General features: G+C 40.0%; 1 long non-coding RNA gene across 1 annotated transcript; it reads left to right on the top strand.

The window, feature by feature from the left end:
* The first annotated feature begins 324 nt into the window (after window positions 1–324).
* Window positions 325–6,120, top strand: LOC104461441. Its single transcript, XR_727548.1, has 3 exons — window positions 325–378; window positions 1,453–1,599; window positions 5,993–6,120. It is a non-coding gene; the product is annotated as an uncharacterized LOC104461441 (long non-coding RNA).
* Window positions 6,121–6,350: the final 230 nt, after the last annotated feature.

Raw genomic sequence — 6,350 nt, 5'->3', positions numbered from 1 at the left:
GGGGGGAGCCTCTAGCGGTCAGCGTCCTCTGTGGGCGCTCACGCGTGGAGATGCGCGGTTTGTGTGTGGATTTGGGCGGGGAGAGGGCACCGTGACGGGGTGTGCGGCGTGGGTGCGACCCCTCTCGCTTCCCTGGGACTGCTTGAGGTTCGGCCTCTTTGGGCTGAGGGTAGGGGTGTCATTGCCGTACAGTGCCATAAAAATGCACCACTGTGTAGGTTTATGCTAATTGTGTTGTAATTTAAAGGGTTTTTGAGTGGAACTTGAAAGCAGAAATCCAGTTTGTCCTCAGTTCTGGCTTTTGATGTGTTCTCTGATTCCTGTTTGCAGAGTACCGTCCATGATTTGACAGTCCACCGTGCAACTCCTGAGGATATTGTAAGTTTACTAGCAATCACTGCTCCTTCTCTGTAGCAAGGATATTTAGCTGGTTTTCTAGCAAAAGTGTTTGCCATGTTTATGGGGATATTTTCTGCCGATGTTTAATTTCCCTTTTTAAGGTTCTGAAAATATCTTTAGTGTTAGTTCTTTCTTTGTGATATGCATCCCCAGCTCTGGCAGTTGGTGTTTTTCAGTTTTCTGTTTCCATTGAGAAGCAGTAGCCGTAGTTCTTATTTCAATAAACTGCATACCATCGTAAAAGCAAACATAAATACATAAAAGCTCAGTGGAGTAGTTGAAGTTAAATCTCATCTCTGCTGGAAGGACTGAAAGGCGTACTTTATTTTAGGAATCTCTCTAGTTCTGAGGATAGTCAATTTTAATTTAAACAATTTAACATCATTTCCTTATACTGAATGAGCTGTTTGTTACAAAATATGGGACTTCCATTTCATTTTCATTGGTAGCACTGATTACCAGGATGGAAAAAGCAGTATGAGCTATTGTTGCTTATGAATTTTGACAGGTTCATCTGGACAGCTGGGCACAATAGCAGAGAGACTTGATTCTGTAACTGGTTGACTTGATAGCTTTCAGAAACTTCAGTGAGCACCTCACGCATTTAGTTTGTTTAATTTGTCTTTAAATTAAATCTATATGTTTCTCTCTCTAAAATTGGTCAAAGAAGAGAGAGAATATCTCTGGTGATTGACATTAGTGTTAGATCAGGAAAATGCATGATGTCTTTTTATGCATATTATGGGTGGTAGTATTTGTTTTTTCCCTCCCTTTACAGATGAGAAAGCTCATACTGAGGCAGTGGTGTAGGGCAGATGGAAATTGTGAGACTTTCCCCCTTCACCTTTGGAGCTGCTTTAAATTTGGCTGGCATTGATGGCATTTTACACTTCTGAATGTTTGTGAGGCTGTCATTGGTACTATCAGGAAGTGAACTTAAATAGTATTCAGTGCATGGATGATAACTTCAAGAAGAGCTTGTTAGCATTACCCTGCAAATTGTGTTCAAGTTTGTCCCTTGATTTTGAAATGGTGTCTTTCATATTTATGTAGCTGCGTCGCCATGAAATGCACAAATCAAAAAACAAAGCACTGGCACATCTGGAACTGCAAGAGAAAGCACTGAAAAAAAAATGGAAGAAGCAAAAACAACTGGCTGCTGATTCCTTGGAGAAAAGGAAATTGACTCTGATGCGTGAGGTGAGAGATAAATCTACGCTTTCAGTTGGCTGCAGATGACTTGCAGCAGTAGTGGAAAACTCCTCTTGCTCATAGGTCAACATTTGCTCCTTTTGTTGGATAATTTGACTTTGTATGTCAGTACAGTGCCTGCAATGATTGGAATAGGCAGTATAACATATAAACATATAAACTATAATACAGTTGCTCATTTGATCCTTGTTGCCTGGCTACACCCTCTGTAACTTAGCAGGCCTCTCTGCATCTGAAGAGGAACTGTTTGTGGAGTTAAACTGTGTGTTGTGAAAAGGGTGTATGTTCTTTATGTTCTCACTGCTGTCTTGCCTTTTCTGTCCTCTGTCTAGTGTTTTTCTTTGATGGAAACGTGAACATTCTCTTTCAAGGAGGGACACTCTTATCTGCCATTGCGTATTTAAAACAGAGAAAATGCAGAGTCATAAGGGCAGAAAGGGTGAGGCAAGAAATTGCTAAGGAAGAGCTTGTCTGGAAGCAAGATTGACACAACAAAGCTTGAGGAGCTGTGGCTGCTAGCAGACAAGATTGTCATCTGGGGATCAGAAAGCTTATCCTCTAGGCGTTCTGAAGCACTCTGACTGAAAATATTAATATTGTTTAATTTGCTTTTGATTTTTTTCACCATAGCAGTCAAACCTAAGCTTAGCTAACAGAGACAGTAGCTGTCACTGTCTGAAAAGGGATTTCAGTGGTAGACATCCTTTTGTTTCACATGGCAGGCAACTCCTTGCCATATGTTATGAAAACTAATCTCAAACCATGGTTGTTAGCTTTCAGACCTCATCAGCACTTGGACGAGCTGAGAATTATTCTTGTTGGTAAAGAATGATGATGAACAATATTCACTTAGCAGTTAAACATGATGTAGTAGTAATGTAAATGTGCAGTGGATTAACCATCACAGACTTTCTCTCTTTCATCTTTTGTAAATTTTTAGAAGTCTTTCTGTGATCTCTGAGAACATTCAAACATAGACAGAAACAAGTGGAAGTACTTAGAATCAAAGACCACCTTCTGCTTTCCTGTTTGACACCTGTTCCTCTGCAGTCACCATAGAATTTTTGTGTTAAGCATATTGTGGTAATCAAGTCTCTAATTTTGACCTTGGTTACTTTCATACTTTTCTGTTAAGTGCATTTTAGCCAAGTATTCAAAAAAGCTGTGGACCTTTATACTAATTTTCCTAATGTAATAGCAGGCTAGTTTCAATAAGACTTCCATGCAGAAATGGAAACAGAAAACTGAAAAACACCATTTTCACCTATTCTCTTCAGTTTGAGTCTCCCAGTAGAGCACAACCACCACTATGGATTGTCATCTTGTCTCTGTTACCTTGGTGATCTTTTTTTCCTTTTGTGCTGTGACTGTAGCAGCCAAGCCCTTTAACTCCTACTCAAATGCAAAATACTCAGAGGTAAAAACTAGGAAGATGCTGCTACTAGTGTGTTTTTTCTTGTAGTTGTAGGCTGGAGAGAACAAAAGTTATAAAAAGAATAAGCAAAATTTTAATCTTTCAGCGATTTGTCTGCCTAAAAATCTGAATTAAAAAATAAATGAGTTTGTCTTTGTAACTGGATTTTGAATGTGTTGGTACCACCCTGATTGGTCCTATAACAACTTACTTTTAAAATAATGTTAGTATATTGCACTGGAGGGGAATGGGGAGGTTTTAGGATTAGTCACATTTAATTGTCTGTATTAACAATCTGAAACAGGAGGAAAAATGAATTTCAGTGAAATTCTTAGATGATACTAAACTGGGACAAGGTACAGCACTCAGTTAATTTGTTGAGGGCATGTAAGAAGGCCTAAAAGGGTTAGAAGCTGATATCACTTTGTTTTCTGCTGATCATAAGCATGTGTGAGCCAATCTACCGTGGGAGCAGTACTCTAAAAACTCATAACATCCTCAGCAGGAGGGTGAAGCTTAGGAACCTGCTGATGCTGAAAGAGATTTAGTAGGGAGGGTAAATCAGTATAATTTTTGTCTGATTAAACATGTCACCTTAGTTTTAGTTGCCTTAGAGTAAGGAATCATGTTTTGGGACAGGTAAACTATTTTTTCCTTTTTTCTGTTTTTGTGGTTTTTTTTTTTTCTTCTGCAGATCTGGTGTAACTTTGTCTAAAAACCTGCATTGTTTTGATATGAGATGGCTAAATGGAAAGACTAGATTTAGTTAGTGTCAAGTGTGAAAACTGAATAGTGATTTGGAAAAGTAGGTATGTGAGATGATTGAATGATGAATATTTACTGATTTGCTAAATTGGTTATGAGGAGAAGTGTAACAAGTTGCAGTGTAATTCAAGCTCAAAAAACTAGAAAGATGTGGAAACTAGGTATATGGGGAAACTTAGTCACGTAACAAAACATAGAAAAATGGTGGGGGGAGGCAAACGAGGTGAAATGCCGCTGCCTAGAATTTTTTGAATGAACCAGCAAGCTGATCGATGGATGCTGAAAGAAAGTCTGTGGAGATAACAGCATGTAGTGCTCTTAAACCGCTGCAAACCAGTCCCTCTTACAATTCCTGGGGGAACAAAAATTGTCACTCAGTTCTCAAATTTTGTTTAGGAGGGCATACACGAGCCTGTCTTTTCTGTGGGATCTTCTAAAGTACTTTGAGTCTCTCTGGCTAAATTTAATTAACCATGATGAAGTGGAGGTCACTTACATTCATGATCTCCTCTCGAGTGTTTAACTACCTTCTTCCCAGGTTGCAAGATATAATTTTACTAGTTTGCCATTTCCAGCTTTGTGAATGAAACCACAAGTCAGTGAGGAGTTCTGAATTGCGTTCTGCCCATGGGAGCCATGTCCCCAGCCAGCTCCATTCATCTCCCGGTAGCTGAATGCCTCTTGCTTTGCACTCCAAGACCTCTCTCCTTAGGAGGCAGCTGTTGTGGTGCCAGTGATGGACTTCAGATACCAGGGGAGGGAGACCTTGAAGACAGAAGCTGTGCCGTGTGAGAAGTGTGTGGAGATTCCCAAAATGTCTTCTGATGGCAGGTGTAGTCAGCTGTGTTTAGGTCTGTTGAAACTTTTATGGCAGTAGGAGGCTTAATTTTTAGTCAGGATTTTCAGTAGTCAAGGCTAAATGAAACAAGTCTGTCTGAATTGGTTTGGATCTAATCAAATAGTGCAGTTTTTGGGTGTCTGTCAGATGCAGAAAAGTGTGTCATAAACATCCAGCTTCTTGCTTGTGTCAGGGTGGAAGCAGAAGAAAGGAGTGGGAGGACTGGCTCTAAAGAGAGAGTCAATGGTGATGGGGGCCCTGAAGTAACTTTAATTTTTCAGAAAAACAAGGTGAATTCTAGTTACTCAGAATAGAGTATGGTTTTCTGGTCCATCTGAATTAGGATCTAATTGCACAGTACCAACTTTGCAAACATTGTCTTGCTGGCTGTTCTCTTGCTAAGTGTTTAGAAGAACAGTACCAAAAAAACCAAAGGAAAAATCAGTCTGCTCAGTATGAAATACTTCCTTATACGCTATGCTTTCAGATTCTGTCTGATCAATACCATTTGCAAGATGTATTGGAACGATCTGACCAGGCTATGGCTGTGGCAAAAGACTTGCTTGGGGATGCTCCTCGCACGCGAACAGGTAGACCATCTCATTTATATTGGGTAGTACATTTAAGATTATCTCCTTACGTGTCATAAGTAGTCTTGCTTTGTGAAGGATTCTTTTTAATTGTTTTCATCTGATCATATAACATAGTATGATTGATCCTGTTCCTGCTAGATGAAACACAGATGAGGATAACCCCTCCCATGGCAGGGGAGCGTGAGCCATGGCCAGTTATTCTACTGTATTGATCCATTGTGGAATTTCCTGTCACTTCCTGTGTATCATCTCACACACACGATTTCCACAGCCTAGCTGCCAGCCTATGCAGAGTACCAGTTTGAGCCACTGTAGTACTTCTGATTCTCATTGCTACGTGGATTGAATGCTTACTTTTGGATATTGCTGAAGACTTACCAGCAATTTGTGAACAAGGCTTTTCCTTTTCTTATCCTGGTTTGTGCGTCCTTAATGCTGCTGGAAGGCAGGATTGGCAGTTTGCATGTCAAGTCTTAAGCTTAGATTATTTTCTCAGAAGGCTGCCATTCTCTTTGGCTTATAATGACTTTTTCGTCCTATGTTCGTCTTCTGCACAAGTGTATTTACGCAGGTAAGAAGAACAAAAGCCAGGTAAATGGCTGAATGTATTAAGATAACTCTATGGTTGGCCTTTGGCAGTTGTTTAAAGAAATGGACACCCCTGTGACCCTTTTTGTGCAAAGTATGGGAAGTTGCTTTTTGATGCAAAGTCCTGCGACATAATGAGATGGAGTCTTCTGTGTTCTTCCCTGTTTTGTCTGATTCCTCTAGGTTTCCCTAATGTAACAATGGCTCCTAACTGTGACATAGAATCATCTCAAGGACCCGTTGTACAAAAATGTGACCCTCCCACTCAGCTTTCTATCCTTAGTGAATCTGTCATGGATTCCCAGGTAATGTATGTTCAGTTCTATGCATGTCCTGTAGCTTTTTTTGTTTGCATAAAATCAGAGTATTCAAAGGTAGAGTTTCCAAGTAGACCTAAACCTGTATTCTGTGTATTGTATACCATGTTGATAACATAGGTAGAATATGGTGTTAAACAGAGGTGAGTTTGTTTTGTGAGACTCTGGTGTTTTCTGGTTTTCAGTCTTGGAATGTGAGAATCACAGAATCACAGAATGTTAGA

This window comes from Pterocles gutturalis, unplaced genomic scaffold, assembly GCF_000699245.1.
Source record: "Pterocles gutturalis isolate BGI_N339 unplaced genomic scaffold, ASM69924v1 Scaffold53777, whole genome shotgun sequence".
Lineage (NCBI taxonomy): Eukaryota > Metazoa > Chordata > Aves > Pterocliformes > Pteroclidae > Pterocles > Pterocles gutturalis.
The sequence above is the reverse complement of the archived record's forward strand: the minus strand, read 5'-3'. Positions and strand labels throughout refer to the sequence as shown.